This window comes from Aphelocoma coerulescens, chromosome 7 (genome assembly GCF_041296385.1).
Source record: "Aphelocoma coerulescens isolate FSJ_1873_10779 chromosome 7, UR_Acoe_1.0, whole genome shotgun sequence".
NCBI lineage: Eukaryota > Metazoa > Chordata > Aves > Passeriformes > Corvidae > Aphelocoma > Aphelocoma coerulescens.
The window spans coordinates 37,922,303-37,943,531 of record NC_091021.1 but is presented as its reverse complement, the minus strand read 5'-3'; the positions used below and the strand labels follow the sequence as shown (position 1 = coordinate 37,943,531).

General features: G+C 40.7%; 1 protein-coding gene across 5 annotated transcripts in view; it reads right to left on the bottom strand.

Annotated features, from left to right (window-relative positions):
• MBD5 (methyl-CpG binding domain protein 5) overlaps positions 1 to 21,229 on the bottom strand; it is a 107,371-nt gene that overhangs the window by 33,995 nt on the left and 52,147 nt on the right. For 4 of the 5 annotated variants that reach the window (XM_069021316.1, XM_069021315.1, XM_069021313.1 and 1 more), the window contains exons 3-5: positions 11,949 to 12,085; positions 8,783 to 8,974; positions 5,279 to 5,336 (exon numbers count right to left, since the gene is read on the bottom strand). The gene's annotated coding sequence lies outside the window, so the exon portion shown is untranslated. Of the gene's footprint in view, positions 1 to 5,278; positions 5,337 to 8,782; positions 8,978 to 11,948; positions 12,086 to 21,229 lie in introns of all 5 variants that reach the window. The other variant, XM_069021312.1, reaches the window with a different exon arrangement.

The window sequence follows — 21,229 nt, the reverse complement described above, 5'->3', positions numbered from 1 at the left end:
GGCTGCCCCTGGATCCCTGGAAGTGTCCAAGGCCAGGTTGGACAGGGCTTGGAGCAACCTGGGATGGTGGAAGGTGAGGATTAGAGGATCTTTAAGGTCTCTTCCATCCCAAACCATTCTGGAATTCCATGGTTCTAAATTCCATTCTCCTCCAGGTACAAAATTACTTCAACCCCCACGCTCCCCTAAGCAGGAGCAGTGACCAGAGCTATTCCCAGCTCCCAAATTTGACCTGTTCTGTGCAATTTTCTGTGCTGGGAGGACACCCTGAGGTGCCTGGGTGTGATGAGATCCAGAAAACCGGGCTAAGGCTCCCTGGGAGTTTCCAATACACACACAATCCATGTTTTATAGGAAATGCTCATGGAATGAGATGTTTTTCCCTAAAATCCAGCACAGTTCCATGTGGATTTCCACGAAGTAAAGCCCCCAGTCCATGCAGTGATCTCTGCATGTTGCTATAGGCAGGAATGGCACAGGTAAGAGGTGCCCATCCATATTTCCATACTGAAATCCATCGTAAGCCACAGATGGAAAGTTCCTGGGTGTTCTTTGATTTAATTAATTTAATAACACCACACAACTCAAAGCTCTACTGGTCCAGAGATTTACAACTCAACAGGACAAGAGGGGACAGCTTCAGGCTGGGCCAGGGGAGGCTCAGGTTGGACATCAGCAGGAATTTTTTCAAGGAAAGGGTGCTCAGGCCTTGGAACTGCCCAGGGAGGTTTGGAGTGCCCATCCCTGGAGGTCTCCAAGGAATTCCTGGAGGTGGCACTCAATGCTCTGGGCTGGGGACAGGGTGGGCATCGGGCATGGCTTGGACTCCATGGCCCTGGAGGCCTTTTCCAACCTTTTCCTGGGATTCCACGATTGCAGAACCCCCCCCATCTCCTCACGCACCGTTTGCCCCTTCCCCATCCAAGCACTCTCTGAAGTATTTTGGACTGGGATGCAAAGGAGCTGGATTTTGGACCAAATCCAAAGCATTCTGGACACTGGAATGAATCCAAAGGCCTGATTTCCATCAGCCATGTAATAAATCCCTCCCCTCAGTAATCTCCTCACAGCTCCAGACAAGTCCTGTTATCTCACCACGAGTAACACAACTTTCCACATCCAAACCAGCGACCGCTTTTTGCCCCGTGCCAGCACATGATGTTTAGATTTGTTTTGCAGTCCAGTTTCATTACAATATCCTTCAAAATATTTCACTGGAGAACTATGCAAAAACGACACGGAATTCTTTCCCCCCTTTAGCCCCCTCGACCCCTTCCCTGCACGGAAAATTTCTCCTTAATTTTCATCTGCTGGAAGTGTGGTTTCAATATTTAACGGTGCTCTCTCCCTTTTTGAAATGTTGGGTTCCAGGCAGCCTCTTCGCACACTCAGCCGTTAAAATTTACTTTAACAATTTTTTTAGTCAAGTGGGAAAATAGAAAACTCGATAGGATATCAAAAGAAATTTAAACTAGATATTAATTGTCTGGATTCCAGTCTGTTACATATGATATGAATGATGTTTATTTTATTAGCAAGTGGATGTTGAGCCAGTTAAGACAAATTTTGACAGGTTGATATTGCAAATCATGGAATGGTTTGGGTTGGAAGGGACCTTAAAGCCCATTTTGTTCCACCCCCAGGGACACCTTCCACTATCCCAGCTTGCTCCACGCTTCTGAGTAATAAATTCTTTCCTTTTAAAATACAATCTAAATCTCTCCTCTTCTTCCCCCTTGTCCTCTGATTACTTTTGATGCTCCATTACTTTTTCCTTGAACATGAACTTTTAATTGCCCAACAATTCCATGGATCACAAAGGGGGTCCACAGTCCCTGCCTGGCTCTCTGAGTGGCCACATTTTGAATATAAAGCTTTGCAAACACTTAGAACAAACACCAAACACTGCTTAGAGACACAAATTACAATCTCATTTTCGAGGCTTTCCTTCCTAGCCCCAAAAAACCTCCAAAATGAGAAATGCTCTCAAATCACAGTCTTGGGGTTTCAGAACTAATAAGAAATTTTAGCTTCTTAAAAAGCATCACTTTCAAAGCACTCAGTGAAAAGGAGTTTTTATTTAGTTACCACTTGCACATTATTAATCTGTTTAAGTCTATCAAAGCAATTAGCCAGGATTCTCCTGTATCATCTAATTAGATGATGTTGCATCATTTTTTGGGAATGCTTTCCCACTTTGAAAAGCAGCATTCTCCTGACTAATTAGATCAGTGATGAATACTTTATGAGGGCCTATTTTTAGGCCAGTGATTCAACAAACAAAAGGGCCTGAAGTAGGAAGGAAACCTTGAATCCTTCAGGATTCTTTTCCTTGGGGTAGTGTCCAGGACATGGCACAGCTCTACACATGATTTACTCATGATTTACTCATGATAAACACGATATATTGATGATATACTCCGGCCTTCAGGCTGAAAACACATCTCACTTGTAAATACAGAGTATTAAGAATACTTTGCCACAACCAGAAAATTGCACTGAATGACTTAATTAAAATGGGCATTTTAAATTGCCCCAGTGCCAACTCACTTTGTACCAGTCCAACCAGCTCTGATATTGAGTTATTTCCAACTTTTAAAGCAGTTTTATATCAATAACAAAGTTTAAATTTTCTTATTTTATATCACTTTTGACGCTGTGGAATTTTTTTGGATTAGAATTTAACCACTCTACAAAATAATTCCCTGGAGGTGTCCAAGGAGCACCTGGATGCAACACTCAGTGCTCTGGGATGGTGACAAGGTGGGGATTTGGACTCAGTCTTGGAGGGCTTTTCCAACCTGGATGATTCCCTGACAGCCATTTGGGTGAATTCACCCATAAACAGCAAAAATCCATGAAGACTCCAGGCCCCTGTCCCTGTTCTCCACACCCAGGAGCCCCCTGGATGTTGCCCTGCTCCCAGCCTGCTTTCCCAGCACGTGGCTGGACAGAACCCTCTGGCATTTGTTTTCCCCAGCATCCAAGACCAGATGCCCAAAGCAGCCACTTGAGCCCTGCTATTTAAGGATCTGCATTAATAAAACAACAAGGAAATGATTTTCATGGAGAAAGACTGATTTATGTCCATGGAATCCAGCTGATTATTAGGAAATCCAAATCCCTTTCCTTGGAGCATTTTGGCTGAGGGTGCTGTTAGTTAATCAGATATAAATCTGATATCCTTCCCACCAGTGTCCAGGGAAAAATCAGAGTATCCTTGATTTTGGAGATTTGATTGTGCCATTAAAGTCATCCAATGCAATGGCCAACTGGGCTGAGCTGGGAAGGAGCAGGATTCTCTCAGCAGTCCTTATGGATAGCACCAATCCCTGAAACCTTCTCCCAGGATGACCTTTAACCCATCTTTCTGTGCCATTCCCAGAGCTGGGAGCAACTGAGGCTGCCACTTCCAATGAAAGAATGGATAAAGCCCATCCTCTCGAGATACAGAGAGGCTTTGCACAAAAAAAAGCGAAAAAACAACAAAAAAAGGGCAGGAAACCAAAGGATTTTGGTTTTATCCCACATCCCTGGCTATTCACTATGGATTCATGAAATCCACCCCATGGAAGGACAGCCAGGAGTTGGGATGCTCTTCCAGACCTTGCACCACATGGATTTTTTTGCTTTCCAGGGGAAATAGGTCAGAACTGTGCACGTGACACAGACCTACTTGGTGTCAGAGAGATGGCAGCACTCAGGTATTTACAAAATTAAGGCTAATATTTGGTATGCACCAGAAATCAGCCACAAATGATGTCACTGTCATCCAAACCTTTCCCAGGGAATATTATGAAATGGAATATTACTGAGCAATATGTTAATGAGAAGTGGAGAAACTTTACTTCCACTCTATTTTAGGGGAATTTGGATAAAGAAATGAGGAGTTTTCTTTTCGTTCTCATGTTTCAGGCTTCCAAAAAGCTGATGTTATTCAGCAGAGTTCTGCAATGATTTTATAATGAAGATTATATGGATTTTAGGAATCTTTGATAGAGAATGTTCCCAAAATATCTAATAAACAGATGCAGAAAGTGGGGAGGAAATAACTATTTGTAAGTGCTCAGTTCTGCTGCACATTGTTGACTTAGAGGTTACCAGGGAAATGGAAATTTGGGAAAATGAAGATTTAATTTAAAAGAAAAAAAAAATTTGAATAGAACTCTTTCAAAAGCTGACCAGGAAATTCAACTCGATTTTAGACAAGCAATTAAAAAACAGAGGAAAAAAAAAATCAAGATTCCTGGAAATCTGGGGAAAGACTCCAAGCGCCAGAATAACAATTACTGAATAGCCCCACATCTCCATCAATTTTAGGAGCAAAAATTAAGCCATAAATGGCCAAAATGAAGCCCACCCTCCCATATTTTCAATGCAGAAGTCTCAATATGATACAACCTTCTTTGTATCAGACACCTGAAGTTGAGGACAGAGCAATATTTCAATAATTTGAATAATTCAGCCTGAGTTCCTGCACAGGAGAATGTAGCAAGATTGCAAATTAAACCCATAAATTATGCTTTTGTGCCAAAGTAGTAATCACGTGCCTGTACTATTTTTAGACCCTTGGAATTTTTTCTCCAAGTGCTCTTTTTTCAACTGTTTATTGAATTACGTAGCTCTGCTCAGCAATTTCCCTGATGAAAGTACACTTAAGGTATTAAAAAATATGTGGGAACCATAAAAATCAGCTCTTCAGACACCTCAATGCAACCCCCCCCCCCTTATCTGGCATAAATGGAATAATATTGGAGAGTCTGGACTGCCTCTGGACCCTGGGATGCTACAAATTTGATTAATCTCTCCATTAGCAGATAATTACTTACTAATTGAATGTAGAAGTATTTGGAGAATTTGGCCCCACTACTTTATTTGAGAGAGTTTTCTCTGTTTTCTAAAAAAAAAAAGGATGCAAAAGTTCAAGGATATTTAGGGAAAAAAGTGTTTTTAATCCTTTTAAATGCCAAATGTTTCCTTCTTGCTATAGCAGAGATTTATTAGTTACAAGTTTAATCATTTTTAATCAATCTCAATGAAGATTTGTATACATGACCTTTCCTTCTCCAGCCCCTTTTTCTCCTCACACTGCTCTGAGTCAGCTCTTTCCTGAAATCACCATTGGATTTAAAAATATTCCTGCTCACCCTGCCATTAAAACATCACCTTTGTTTTGTTACTTAAAAGCTATGAAACCAATAAAAGCCATAGAGAGTATTTTTAATGTATTAATTAAGAGTAGGGAAGGGGATTGAAATAAAAATGAAAAAAACCTGACCTTTTTCCTCATTAAGCATTAGATTGAAGGTGGCTCTGTTCATCTTGTTCACTCCAAGCTGGAAAATAATCAGTTAAAACAGAAAATAGTGAGCAACACACTGCACTCAGGACATTGAGATTTCAACACGAAACGGTTCTTAATTATTTCTTCATATTTATAAACACTTAGAAACGTTCCTTAGGATATTATTTCTCCTTTGAAATGCTGGAAGAACTGTTTCCACTTCTTGTTTTGTACACATTTCATTTCTATCAAACATCACAGCACGGAAAAAAGAATCTAATATTTAAGAAACTGCAAATGGATGATTTATTTTTAAAAAATCAGCCTTACTTCAGTTTAATCCAAATTCTGGCAACACAGATGATCAAAATTCTTTTCTGTACACACACACCCCACTATTTTCAAATAACATTTTGTGCTTCAGGAGTGTCTGGCTGCCCCAACCCCTTCACTCAGAGATTTACTTTTCAGCAAGCCAAGGTATTTTTAGCCCACTAAAAGGAGCAAAGTGCCTCAATGTTGGTGTCTGTGTATTTTGGGGATGAATTGTTACATAACAATGATCAGATGTGTTCACACCAGCACCTTAATAAGGATAAATTTCCTTGGCCAATGAAGTGTGAGGAGTGGAGTCTGGCTCCTGGGAAATGAAACAATTGATTTTAGGATAAAACATTCCCTGCTTTGGAGCAGGGGTGGTAAAACATTCCTTGGAGGGGATTTGCCACCCAAACATGACAAATTTATGTTTATTGCACAGCAAGGTGGTACCTGGTGGTGATGCTCAGCTCTGCCCTGCCAGGTATCCCTGGCTTTGCTCTGGAAAACCTGATTTTCCTGCAGGAGAAATACCCCAAAGCAGACAGCAAAGGTTTGATTCTCTTCAAAAGGAGCTAAACAAAAGGGTAAATCACAGGCAAGCTTGACAAGCAGAAGAGAATTCCACCAGCTCATCAAAGCAGGGGAAAGAAAAATGAGAGTAAGGCCCACAGGCACCCAAAAATTAAAACCATGTGGCCCTTTAAGGATGCAGCACATCCAAGAGTTTAAGAACAAAGCTCCAAAAAAGATAAGAGCCTGGAAAATGCACTGCTTCATCCCAGCTGAAGGACAAGATATGGAGCCAGATCCTAACTTACAACTCAAACAGTTCTTTATTCTCTGAAAAAGCCCCCAAAACGGCTCTGGAATTGCCTAACAGAGATAGTGAGGATGTTCTGCTGCTCCAAAAAGTGGATTATTGGGAAAACGTGGGCAAAGAACCACTCAGGCACCTCTTCATCACAACATATTTAACGTTCATGCTGCAGGTATTTATTTCTCATGTTCCACTGCACCATCTCCTGGACTCCTGAATCCAAGGAAATCAGTGGGCAACTTCCAAAGACTGCTGAACCTGAATTTCCCTCTGTTTGAAAGAAGAGCTTTTCAAAGCATTTTATTGAAGAAAATAAAGGTCCTTTGGTTCATTTTTACTGCACACCTTCAACTGAAGCGTGTTGTCAGGAATACAAAAGATTTGCAGGGAAATGAGACCAAGTTGATCCCAAAATTAAGGGGACAGAATTAGAGAAACTGAGGATGTGAATGAAGAGGGATCTCAGGAGAGCAAAATGTTCAGCCCATGGCCAGTGGGGAAAGTCAGAAATACTGAAATTGTCTCTGGAAGCTCCTTCCTTGTGTGTTTTTAAAAGTTTCCTGACAGTTAGAGGTAAAATATCCCAGGTTTTCCATCCATATTTGCAGTCAGGTATGAGGGAAAACAAAAAAACCTTGGCCTGTTTTCTCTTTCCACCCATCCTAAAATTACACTTGGTGCAAACGGAACTTGCTTTTTATTTATTTTTTAAATCTACAGAGCAACCCCCACCATTGCTTTGATAAAACCCTCTTATCTTTTTTTTCTGCCCATCCTACAGTGTTCCCTTTTTTCCTACAATAAACAAACCCAACTCTTTCAGCTGCTCTTTAGGAGCCCTGATTTCTAAATCTGGCATGGGCTGGTTGCTCTGCTTTGCATTCCTCTGGCTAATACCAATTTAAATGAAATTTATTGATTAAAATTTAATGAATAGACATTAAAATATTATTTAAAAATAAATAAAGAATAAATATTTTAATATTTTAAATATTCTTTTTATAATATTATTTTTTAGAATTATAAGGGCAGGTCCAGTATTACAAAACACCTCCTGCCTTTAATCTCACCAAGAGCAAACACACCCCAAGAAAATCTGGGATGTTTTTAAGGAGTGAGGAGATTCCTATGGAAGGAGAATCCCAGAATGGTTTGGGTTGGAGGGACCTTGAAGATCATCCCAATCCACCCCCTGCCATGGGCAGAGACACCTTCCACTATCCCAGGGTGCTCCAACCTGGCTTTGGACGCTTCCAGGGATGAAGAATTCACAACTTCTTTGAGAATCCTGTGCCAGGGCCTTGCCACCCTCACAGGGAACACGAGATTTGCATAAAATTCCACCAAGGAATTTGTATCTGCTCTCCCTAACCAGGGACAGCTCTCAAAAAAAGGATTCCAAATGAGCTGTGAACATCAAGGATTCTGTGGGAATGCTGCACACCTCAGTTCACATTTCCTCTGAAGAGGGAAATCCTGATAAGCATGAAAATGTGCTTAAAACCCTTATTTTGATCCAACAAATATTGTACAGCCAGGCCAGTGACTCACTAAGATGCCCAACACTCTATTGTAGATCAACCTAATTTCATTTAAAAATAAAAACACACACATTCCTTCAACTGGGCCACTTCAGATTAGGGATCTCTTCAGCCTTTTCTGGAGGGATTTAAAAAAGCTTTGGAGAAATCTTAAAGCTATGGAATTAGCCTGGTATTTATAGCTCCGTTTCCAAGCGTGTTCTTTGAGCTTCCTAGGACGTTCTTTTCCCCATCTGCTGGTTGTTGACATGGCATAACCTTGTCTTTTGATTAGGAAAATCTGTAAGAATACGAGCATTTGATTTGATATTGTGCTGGAGAGGTCTGGCTCCATCTCAGGCAGCTAGACTTTGCTACTCCAACCATCATCCAGGGCAGGAATGGTGCTGCATTTTCCAGCACAGAGAACTAGAGTTCTATTGTCTGATTATGTCAAAATATAATACTCCCAGTTATGACTAATGCTCCATGTGAATCACAGCAGCACAAAATGGTGGTTTTCTCCCCATTACAATGCTGTGCTTCACACGCTGGTTGGATACCATCTGGTACAGTGAGGTCAGGAAAGTTTTCTTCTTTGTTCTCTTATCAAAAAGTCCACGTTTGGGTGCACTGTCTGCCTTCCACCAAGGCTTGAACTGCTAAACTATTTACTTCTCTACTTCAGCACCATCAAATGTTGAAGATGCCTGATCTTCTGGTTATATTTTTAATGTTGCCTCAAATATTTCGTCTTCGCCGCCACAGTGTAAAACTACAAAAACCAAAGTTCAGGTTTCTCAGCTCAATAAATGCATTGATTTACTTTGGAATACTCACCTACATTGCTTCTCATGGTCTTGCTTCAAGTTATCTTGGGGATCTTTTAGGCTTTTTAAAATTCCTGCTGCACTCTGAGCTTTGCTTTAGACAGTCTCCTGTTGTGCTCTCGATGATGGGCTATGTCCATTGGGGCTGGCTCCTTGCCTCCCTCCACCCCTCATCTGAGGAACTCCTGCACCCCACTCACATCTGCTGAGATAATCACAGTATTTCAATTAAAACAATGAGCCAAATGTTTTAATTACACTTCTCTTGATTGCTTTGTAAGCCCTACACAATCACTCTGCAGTACAAACAAAGTAAGATTCGTTTTTAAGGAATGGCTTTGACTGGAACTGAAGATTCCTCTGAGTTGTGCTGATCCACACTAAACCCCTCCAGCTAAAGACAAAAAGCTGAGTTTTAGAGTTGTGATGCTGCAAAAGGCCTTGGTGAGGTAAAAGGTTCCACCAGCACCACAGATGAGCTATAAATGAGTCTTGGCTCAGGCACAGGACACTGGAGAACCCCTGGCTGAAACAGAAGCTGTTGGATCATGGAATCCCAGAATGGCTGGGGATGGAAGGGACCTTAAAATCAGCTGATTTCAGCTCCTCCCATGTGCAGGGACACCTTCCACTAGTCCAGGTTGCTCCAAGCCACATCCAGCTTGGCCTTGGCTCAGTATTCCCTGGCATCTGCCTGTTCCTGAGCCCTTGCCATCCTTCCTGCTCTGCTCCAGAGGCTCAGTCCCTCCAGCACGGATTGCCCTGCTGCAATCCCTCCGACCCCGAGAGCAGCCAGCAGCCTTCCCAGGACCTGGAGTCAATTAATTGGATTCTTCTAGAGGTGAAATGGATTGGAGCTCATCAGGTTAAAGGCATATCCCAAAAAGTTAACGGGGCCTTTAAACCCTCAGATCTGAGAGCCTGACGACTCACCACAGGCCCAGTTGGGCATCAAATTCACAATTATTGGGGATTCCATGTTTTTTCCAAAATAAATCTTCTTTAAAACCAAATGCAACATCAATGGTTTTTGAATCCTTCAGAAAATGGAAAGAATTAGTTCTGATTTTCAAATCACCTCTTCAGAATCTCTTTAAAAGACATTTATCATCACAGTGAAGGTCTGGGTTGTTGTTAAAACCTTCCCCTGTCACAGAAAACCCTGCTATAAAATGAGAATGAAAAATTTCAGATCAGCCAAACAAACAGGGTATAACACAAAAGTCACACAGTGCCCTGGCTGTGAAGCCAACTACAGCATTTCCCATGGTTATTTAAATCTCTCAGTGAAGTTTGGAAGCAAAACCTGCAGTTTGCTTTCACTGATTTCATCAGTATCCCCAATTTAACTGAGTTTTCAATTGATCTTCCCAACTGAAGTGCAAAATTAGGGCCCAGCATTTTGTAAAAATGGACATGAATGACTCTTGGTTGTCTCAAACTGCATTTCCCAACCTGGCAGAGCCTTTCAGGAACAGGCTTTTTTCACATGCAAACACTTAAAATAAAAATTATTAACTCTGTACAGTTCGTCCCCAACCAGTATCACTTCAAAAATTACACCCCTATAAAATGATGAATATATATTTAGATTATCTTAAGCACTGGGGCACTAGAAAACTTCCATGTTTAAGCCCTACCCAGAGTTTACCTGTTCTAAATACCGAGTACTAACAAGGAACATTCAGTCCTCGATATTATTGAATGCACAGATATTATTGAATGGAAGTATTTCAAAACATGACCACCTTAAGTAGGCTATTCATGTAATTATAATTTATCTTTACAGTAACAAAAGCAATCAGAAAGATGGTATAACCTGCCATTAAAGAGCTTGCATAAAAATGTATTTTAGATCATAATTCCACTACGGATGTAACATTCTTCATATAAAATTATTTATTAATGTTTAAATACATTGAAAGGTATTGATAAGAGACATTTTTGTGAAGAATTCCCCATGGAGTATAAAGTGCTAATCACAGCAACCACTGCAAAACTGTAATTTACTGGAAACAATTCCAATAGATGGATGAAAGAGCCCAAGAATAAAACCTAAGTCATAGCAGGGCTTAAAAAATCTGGGTCACATGGCCAGTGCTAAGGACTGCAGGAACATCAGGGAAAGGAGCTTCCTCCAAAGGCCTTGAGAAATCTACAGGAAAGCATCATAAGAATTAATTTCAATGAATAATCTGATTTTTAATTTATCAAAATTAAATAGCAACAATAAATTAATGATAAAATTGTCTGCATTGAGTGTATGGAAATGGACTTACACAGTGACTACAGAATTTGGGGTGTTTTCTGATCCCATGTGCATCCCTAACAATAAAATTCCCAAAAAAGTTGCAGCAATCCAGCAGTGACTTTTTTTTCTGGGGAAGACACATCTGTTTTTTTCAGAGCCTTTTGCTGTCTCCTTCCTTTGTGAGCCTCCTATTTACATAACAAGTCTGTGCTAACAGATTAAAAAAATCCTGTCCCCATCTAATCTCTCCAGATACAAACAATATTCTTACAACTACAGTATCTGCAGGATCTAAAATTACAGATTTTTTTATGAGGAAACATGAAAAATACCAAAAACTGTTATTCCAGTAAGAGCAACAAACGGAACTTTTTAATTGTGTGCTGTCACAAATGAGTAAAAAAGAGTGTGGCAGTCAGCCAGTTCTCTTTTTACTTTAGCTGTGATTTAAATGCATTTCTTCTAAACCAAACAACTTGATTACTGGCTGTTTCTCAGGTTATTTTTCTTATTTACTCTGTGCTAGAACTGAAAACCTCCCCTCCAAACCAGTTAATTCCAAAATAGACTCATGAGCTCCATGCTGGGAAATAGCAGCAGCAGCTTAGAGACCTGTTTGGGAGCATACAGTTCTGTCTGATTTTCTTTAGAGTAATTGTTACTTTTATTTTGTTAAGTGAAAAAAAATCACACAAAATTATATTTATTAATTGCATTGTCTTTCATTTCAGAGAAATCAGAGAATCTCAGACTGGTTTGGTTTGGAAGAGGCTTTAAACCCATCAAATCCCATTCCTGCCATGGGCAGGGACATCTTCCACTATCCCAGGTTGCTCCAAGCCTCGTCCAACCTGGTCTTGGACACTGCCAGGGAATGGCAATCCTCAGCTCCCCAGAAAGAGAGGCAAAGAGAGAATTCACCTACCTGAAATCAGGAAGACAGGTGGGTGTAATCCCCCAGGATTTGGTGGGTCTCAGAACTTTTGGGAAGAATTAGAGAAGTGCTGTTTCTTCAAGTCTTTGTGGTTTTTGCCCGTTTTGTTGCGATAAAGCCTCTTCTTCCTGCAATAAAATACACGTTGTACTAAAAGGAGATTTGCAGAAAGGCAAATTATTCTTAATTTCCCTCTGGAAGGATCTCTGTATTCACTGCCCATACACACAGAATCAGGAGAATTCCCTACAGTCCAGGTAAGGTCCAGGTGTGGCCGTATCCTCCCCTGCTTTACACTTGTAGAGAATTTAAGGCTGTAAAAACAGAGCCCACACAGCTGGAGAATGGAGAAAAAGACTCTAAAATGAGATATTTTTGAGAAGACCCACCACAAAACTTCAGAGAACTAAAATAGCAAAAAGACGCCCAGTTTTGCTTATTTATATACACATCTCTTTTTATATACACTCACACACATGGACATTTCTATAAATTAATATAAAAACCCCCAAAGTAGTTTAGAACCACTGAAAGTAGGTTATAGACTTGTAGACTTTTTTTTCCCCTAAAATGCCTTGTAGATTTTCCCCCTAAACCAAACAGAATTCTGTGACCTGAACACATGACGGAGAATCAGGACCTGGGCCTAAGCAGGGCCTTGTATTTCACTTTATTCCTACAGCCAGAATAAAAAGTGGGTGCAAATATGCATTAGATGTGCATGATTATGCTTGGAGCAACCACAGGGCTCGCAGGATTTTCAGCTTTCCCCAATTCAGACTCAATCCAGAAGGCCTGGCCTAAATCAGGGCTCTGCTGTCCCCTCAGCAGAAAGCCTGAAAACTCTGGTGACACCAGATTTTTTTCCTTACTCCTCCATTTTCCTGGAGTTTGAGGGAATTCCTGAGGAGGGAATTCCTGAGGTGCAGCCTCTCACTCTGCCAGAGGGCACAACTCATCCCTCTGCTCCAAGGCTGCTCCCTCTGTCCCTCATGGATCAGCCAAGGGAGCCGATTTGTGTATTTCTGCTGGATTAGTCTTAACCCAGATCCTTCCCTAATCCCTGTGGCTGCAGGAATGCTTGGGCTGGACCAGGAAGGAGTGGCACACGGACAGGAACGAGAAAGTCCAAGTGGAAAGAGCAGCAGCCACTTGGAGAAATCCAGGATGTTTGCTCATTTTATTTCTGAGGCCTGCAGTGTTGAAAATCTTCTCTCCTGCGTTCATGGGAGCATCTCAGCATTGTCATTGTTTAAATAAAAGTAATGTTTATCTGTTTACGGCTTCCTAATTCTACATTTCAACTGCTGTAACGCCAAAGAGCAAGGGAAATGTCTAAAAAATCTGAACACCTGACTAAAGCTGTTGGAAACAATAATCTTGCTTCCATACTGATTAGAATTCCCATCTATTATCCAAGTATTTGCTAGACATGGTATCTGGAGAAAATGAAGTTAAAGCACAACAGATGGCAGAAGAAAAAAGAAGCAGCAGCTATCCCACCTTCCAAGGCTACCTTTGCAGGAACATATGGCCTTTTCCTGGGCTTTTGTGTGACAACAAGTTGGCCAGATGAACAGAACTTCGAAAATGAACTGTAACTGCCTAACAACACCATGGACCACACGAAAAACACGAAAGCTCAAAGAAATACCAGTAAAACAGGCAGGTCTCTCTGAGAAGTTGATTCAAAAATCAGCTGAAGACCAACAAACTATCACATTTCTTTAAATGACCTGATACATTGTTACAAATGTAACATACTATTTCCTTTATGTATGTGAGATATATATAAGGCTAACACACTAACATATTTACTTTACATATGTGATATATAGATATAAGTAACATTTTTTCAAAGGTTTGGCAACGCTGTCATTTGAGTGGCTGTTGTTTTGAGCACACAAGATGTAAGAAGGGATATTATCTATTTTTTGTGTCTGCAGTTACAGGAAAAAAGAAATGGAGTTTTAATTTGCAAGAGGAAAAAATCAGACATTGGTTAAGTCAGCATCTCAATCCTATAAATCCTGAGTAGCTGATACTTCCATGGAAAGGCTCTGCCTGCAGTTTGGACATTAAACAATTTCACGTTCTCTGCATTCTCCACATCTTGATGAAGTTCATACTCAAGATTTATACCCGTAAAGTCTGGAGAATAAAGGTCTCTGCAACAATCACACATTCCAATTTATTTTGGTTTTCTCAAAACATCTTAGAATTAAATTTGATGAATAATTTACAAATTATTTTCATTCATCTGTAACACAGCACTTCGAAAACTTGATTTGTTCCCCTCAGCCCCTTTGCATACCTGGTGTACAAGCATTGCTATTTTCTGGCTCACAATGGAAATGTAATCAACTTTTCTCCTTCACTGATCTTTAATTTAATAAAGAGATAACTGAGAAACTGATGAGAGCTGAGAAGATAAAAAAAGAATTTGAGGTCTGTATAATGCCAATTTGTCTTTTCTTCTATTTCTCCTAAACAAATGCTGCTAAGTACAAAAGAATGAGTTAGTAAAAAAAATTTAGTAGTTATTACTATGAACTAACAAATCACTGAATTTTCTTATCACAGAATCCCAGAATGTTTGGGTTGGAAGGGAGCTTAAAGCCCATCCAGTCCCATCCCCTTCCATGGCCAGGGACACCTTGCACTGGACCAGGATCAGGACTCTGGTTCCCTCTCCAGGTGTCTCTCCCTCAGCCTTATTGTACAAAATATAAATATTCCCCTCAAAAGGGAAGACATTTGGTAAAATAACCCAAACAGGAGAGAGAAACAATTGTCACAACTGTCTTTCACCCCCGTGTCCACCGTTTCTCCCTGTCCCTCCAGCTGCTCCTGTGCTCCCACACTGCTGGAACACATCTTCCACAGGCAAGAGTTAACTCACCAGAACATCTCCATTTCTATCTCCTGACTCGGATTATTTTATAGAAATATCTTTGTGTTGACCCCAAGATCAGACCTTTTTCCATTTCTCCAGGAACACAATGCACACAACTCTACCAATACTTGGATAAATGTACCCACAGCATAAGGAGAAGAAAGGGATACCTGGACTTTCAGAGGAATCTCTTATCCCAAAGGCCCAAACTCATTAGGAGAGAAGAAAATTTCTTGCAGCAAGCACACCAACAGTTTATATTTTTGCCTCATGACACTTTATCATCACATAATAAAGTGTCTTCTTTTAGCCATGACATTATGCCATTGTTTAAAATTAAATCCTCCCCAAAGAAAATAACATAAACTTCTCTCAACTGTGTTACTTCTTATTTAAAAATTCTTGGCACAAATCTCCGTAACTGGCAAATCTTGATTATTTTAAACTCTCTCACAGGGCAGATGCTGCCATGGGAGCAGAGAGGAGACCCCAGCAGACTCTGCTCTGGATTCAGGCTCCAACCAGCAGCAGAGAAATTATCCTGGAACTGGAAAGGCTGAGAAAATTCAAAATGAATTTCCATGGAGAAGGAATTTCATCCCAGCTCCATCCCTGCCTGCTCCAGGCCGCCTCTGTTGTTGTCACTCCACTTCCTCCAAGCAGTTCTTTCAAAGTGATGCTGCTAATTAGTACAACTAATTGTCCAATTCATTGATAAAAGCATCAGGATGGTATTTGAACAATCCCTGGGCACAGGGCTCCTAAAGCAGAATTCAGTTTCTGGAATTCTGATTCTATTCTTGCTAAGGTTAATAGATGGTTTCCCACTGAGTTTAATATAATTCACACTGGATCACTCCTGAGTCTATATTTATATAAAAATGCCCTACTATTTCAATCTGCTTGATCATTTTAAAAATATCCATCTTATTTATTCAGAAATAGAGCTCAAAATTCTATAAAGAATTAGCTTGGGTTTGAATGAGTTTTCAGAAAGCTTTGAGAGATTTTATAAAGTCTGGTTTTAAGGTTTTTTTTAAAGTAAATGGTACTAAATAATCAAATATTCCTCTGATTTTTAGAAATATGTATCACAACAGCAATAAGGCCAAAGAGAAATATTAAATATTATTAATGACAAATGTACCAAATGTCACTGGGGAGAAGCACAGTACAAACAAGGATTTAAAGGTGTCAGGGTGTTTGACAGCAAATTGACAACAGGAATAACTAAATTCCAGATTTTTAAAGTTAATGACACAAGTATAAATGGAAGGATTTTCACATCAGCAGAGCACACAGAGAAAAGGATCTGAGAACAAGACTTTTAGTAGCAGTCAACAGACACCTTGGTTAAACCTAAATTTACTTTTTTATTTAATGATTTTATATGAAGTTTTCTCTATGACCAAAAAAACCCCCTTTCAAGCCAAAGAAATCCCTAATATACAAGAAGTTGAAAAATTTAAATTGCTTTGCTTAAGTTAGCTTAAGAATTAAATAATATTAATTTAATAATTAAAATGTAAGTGTAATAACATCACAGCCTTACAATTTTGTATGGCTCTAAGAACAGCCAACTGCAAAATGTCAATTTAATGACTGAATTTTTCCTCCTTCACAGAAACCACAATTAAAGTGTCCCAGTTCCTTCATTCTCAGCCTGTTTTTTACACTCTCTGACTTCAGGCATAATAAAAGATGAAGTTTCTGACCCCTGAAGCTTTTGTTTCCTCTCCTGCACTTGCAAACTTCCCTAATTCAAAGGTGTGGCAGGAAGGAGTTAACGGAAGCTTCCAGATGAGAGACTCCATCCCCCAAAGAGACTCCGAGACATCCGTTCAGGGAGAAAAACTTGAAATTCCTCCAGAATTATTTGAGGTTGGAATTGATGGACAACCAGATCCCCTGGCAACACTGACCTGGGAGATGGGAAGATTCCTACTCCACCCGAGCGCGCCGGCACTGACAATAAGCTGAGAGTGAGGACCCTTCAGCTTCCTGCCAAGTTGAGTTCAGTCTGGCAGCTCTGAGAGACCTCCTCCCACATTTTGGGAAGCAGCCTTGGTCTGATGCGTAACAAGCTCCACATGCCAGGTCCAGGTAGTTGGATGTGAGCTGCCAGGACCTTGAGGGGCAGGAACGCCAGCTATGGCACTGGGAATGTCACCAACTATGGGGATCTGTACTGGGATCTGTCTTCCTCAGCAGGAACACAGAAACTCCAGTGCCTGGATGTGTTCTTTACCCAGAAACTTCTTCCTTACCTTACAAGCCCTGTGAGTTGCTGCTCCTTCAACCAGCCTCTCCTGTTATTTCAGTATTTTTGGGCTCTGTTTTTTTGAGCTGATCCAAACCAAGCCCAATTTGAAGGATTTGAATGGTCCCGCCACCTCCAAAAAGTTCAAAGCTGAAAATAATTCCATACACAAAGAACTTGGTTGGATTTTGAAACTGCCTTTCAAGGGATGGCAGCACTATGCCAGGGGAGGAAATGTCAATCTGCTTTTTCGGAATGTGTGAATGTGCAAACGTGGCAACCAAACCTAAACAAAACCAGGACCTAAAATAACCTCAAATTGGAATTCAACTTTTGCCCTCTCTTTGGATGAACGTGATCAACAAGTGTGAGGAACAGGACCTTCATTTGAGCAACCAAAGTCTTAGAGAATGCCAACAAAACATGGTTTTGAACATAAAGATAAAATGAAGCCATTCTGTAAATGGCACCAGAGTACAGAAAATGCCTATTTTAGCTCCTGCTCAATTGCAGAGAACAGATGGAAACATTTAGTTTGGACAACAAAAATTATTCCTTAATAATTCAATAATTTCTCCCTAGTATCAAGACAGCCTGAAAACCAGTAAGAGCATCTTTAATTTTCCATGAACTGAGATCTGTGCACCTTTAACATCATTAGTGATAAGATTTTACATCAGTTGAATTCCTGCTCTGTGGCATCATCCAAAGCTTTTAGCAGCCTCATAATAGATGTGTTATATTATATATACCCTCGATATTCTGCATTAACAGCTACAAATAACAGTGCCCAGGTCTTTCCTCAACTCAAGCCCTTGCAGGTAACAGTTAACTGGTACTAAGTGGAAGGACTGAATTAGTAAATCTTAAGTAGGGTCACAAAAAGTCAACAGAAGCCAGATCCAGGCTCCTGAATTATTTATTTTTTGAACTATAAACATGTCCTTGGTTAAACCACCAGAATTAAGAATTGACTCGTGCAGGTAGATGCTCATTTTGCATATTAGGGCTTCACTACAAAGCTGTGTAAACTTACTCAAGGTAAGAATTTATCCTAAAGCAGGAAAATGTAGTAAATGGACACACCAAATGATCTGGCTGTAAGTCAGGGCTGCAGGTCAGCCCAACTGAGCACATGATGGTGAACACAGGAGGGTAACAAACATTTGTACCTCAGAGCCTTCAAGTATTTTAGGCAGCTGATAAAAAAGAGCAGCTTAAACCAAGGTTTTTCCCAAAGAGACTTCTGGTTTATTTGTCCAAAGAAACATGAAATACAGAAAATATAAATTCACCTGCACAGAAATAACACTGTATTCTCACATTCCTCAAATTATCAAGGCCTATTGTTACAGCTATTTACCAAAATATTTTATATCAGTGTTTCTGCCCACTTGCTGTAAACACATCATTTTGTGGCAGAATTAATGTGACAGCACAAACATCCCTTTTGCTTCATTAATTTAATTAATCATCTTGGTCCAAACCCCAAACCCACAACAAGCTCTAAATTTGTTGCAACCACACCCTAAATGGCAGCCTGGGCTCTGTGAAAAAAGTCTCAAAGCTGAAAATAAAAAAATTTAGGAAGGAATTCCTGGCTGGGAGGGTGGGGAGGCCCTGGCACAGGGTGCCCAGAGAAGCTGTTGCTGCCCCTGGATCCCTGGCAGTGCCCAAGGCCAGGCTGGACAGGGCCTGGAACACCCTGGGATAGTAGGAGGTGTCCCTGCCCATGGCAGGGGTGGAATGGGATGAGCTTTAAGATCCTCCCAACCCAAACAGTTCTGTTGATTCCATGAATTTCTGTATAATTCTTTCCAATTTCTGTACCTCTGGATAAATTCTGCCAGTAAGTTTGATAAAAATCCATTTTTGTAGCGCATTTTCCAGCTGCTCTTTCTGAATACAGAAGACATAAAACCAATTAAAAGGAACAGAAGCTTGTTCTAAGCTTTACTTCCAAATTTTTGTGTGATCAGCAACAGAAGATGACTTGGGAAGGGCCATGGACGTAACCAGGGGTGTGGAGTCATCCTGAGGAACAGATCCAACATACCTTCAGAGTAATGATTTTCTCTGCCCAAAATGATTGCAGACTCAGGCAGGGACTTGAGAGATTATTTTGGAGAAGCTGAGCCAAACTGAAAAGTCTCTTCACACAGAATTGAAAATTGTTTTTAAAATTCCCCACTCTTGAAGAGTAACACTCTAAAAAACTTAATCCATGAAGCTTTTTGGAACTACAGCAAGATAATTTAACACGTTGTGCTGCTCTGAAGTTAAGGTCACACATTCTGCCATCATGTTGTGCATGAATTTTGATTTCCTTCAGCATGATGGTATTTGACATTCACAGAATCATCTCAGGTTAAGGCAAATGGTGAAATGTTGCATCAGGTTGTATTTTAATAACTGGAATTGAGGATTTCAGGTATTTTGTACTCTTGCAAAGGCACCATGTGTACATTTACATGCAGTGACTGTTGTATCCAAGGAAAAGCCATTCAGTGTTTTACAGCCACAGCACTCAAACACAATTATCAGCTTTGAAACCCATCAATTTCATTTTTTTTCCCTTTCTTCCTTGCTTTTAGCTGGCAGTAGCACAAGGAGTTCTGGCATAGATTGTTTTCAGTTTGTACACATTTCAAAACTGTGCTGATTTCCTGGGACAGAAGATTTAGAATTGCCACGTTCCCTTTAACTGAGCAGGATTTGCAGTAGTGCAAGATTTCTTGTATTTTTAACTGTTGGGCTTCCAGCACCCAAAGCAAGGCTCATTTTCTCCTTCCACTGAACACTAGAGTGTCTTTTTCTCTCTCAAACCACCGAAAAGTCTAACAGGGACAATGTGTTTCCTTTCCTCTCTATCCCTGCTGGATTTAACAGAGTGCCAGGGATAGAACATAACTCTAGGCTTCGTTTTTGTTCCATGGAAGGGACAAAAAGGAACAGGCATCCCATTTATTTTTGGTAGCTTTTGGTGTAACAGCAATGCAATTTAACATATTCTTCTGGTTTTTACACAAAAAGTGATATTGTTGCTCAGCTGCATTCCAGGAGATGCCAGAGAGCTTTCTGGAATGTTAATTGTGAAGTTATCAGCTGCTAAACTTCTTTCTGGAAGTGTTTTCTGGAACACTGCAAATCCTGGTAATTTTAACCACCTAATGAGCATGAGTTTTCCCAAACTGATTCCCTCAGGAATATCTCCTCCTGGATAAACACCTGTTAGGAGCCTTGGCATCTTCCCTGTGAGGGTGGGCAGGCCCTGGCACAGGTTCCCAGAGAAGCTGTGGCTGTCCCTGGATCCCTGGAAGTGTCCAAGGCCAGGCTGGAGCAGCCTGGGATAGTGGAAGGTGTCCCTGCCCATTGCAGGGATGGAATGGGATGAGCTTTAATGTCCCTTCCAACCCAAGCCATTCCATGATAATCTGGGATGTGAAGCACTGGGAATCACTGCCCACACCCTGCCAGCGTCCATGGTGAAAGCACACATTGGTGTCCTGCTCCCAAACATCCCAACAAAACTTCCCACTGAAGGGAATCCTTCTCCTTCTCCAGGCACCAGCACAGCTCTGGGTAATTCCAAGGGAATCAAGAGACACGAGGAAAGCTCTGCTCCCACCTCCCAAATCCCTAAAGCTGTGTTTGGACTGGTTCTCGTGAACCACTGAAACAACAACAGATGAAGAGACAGTTTGATTCCTGCAAAGGACTGGCCAAAGGCCTTCAATCTCGTACTGCTGTCAAAATCCATCCAGAGGTACCATATGTGAAACCTACTGAAAGCTGTTAAAAAATTAAATCACCCTAATTAGGCAGCCAGCACTAGGTGCTTAGGAAATGTCAAAGGGAAAAAGCATCCAGGCCCTGGAGATCACCAACATTTGCATTTGAAACCACACCAAGACAACGCCTTTGAGTGGAAAGGAGATAAAATGCAAGTTTTTCTAATATTCAAAGGGTGCCTTGAAGGTTTTCAGCTATTTTAGTGCATTTTCTTTAGAAGCACAGACCTGGTTTGTGAGTTTTTTGTACTATTTTGCTTTCTAGTCTTGAAAGCATCAACTCAGCGTTCTGAGCTTTGAGCTTTTAGAAACATTCTGTGTTTTC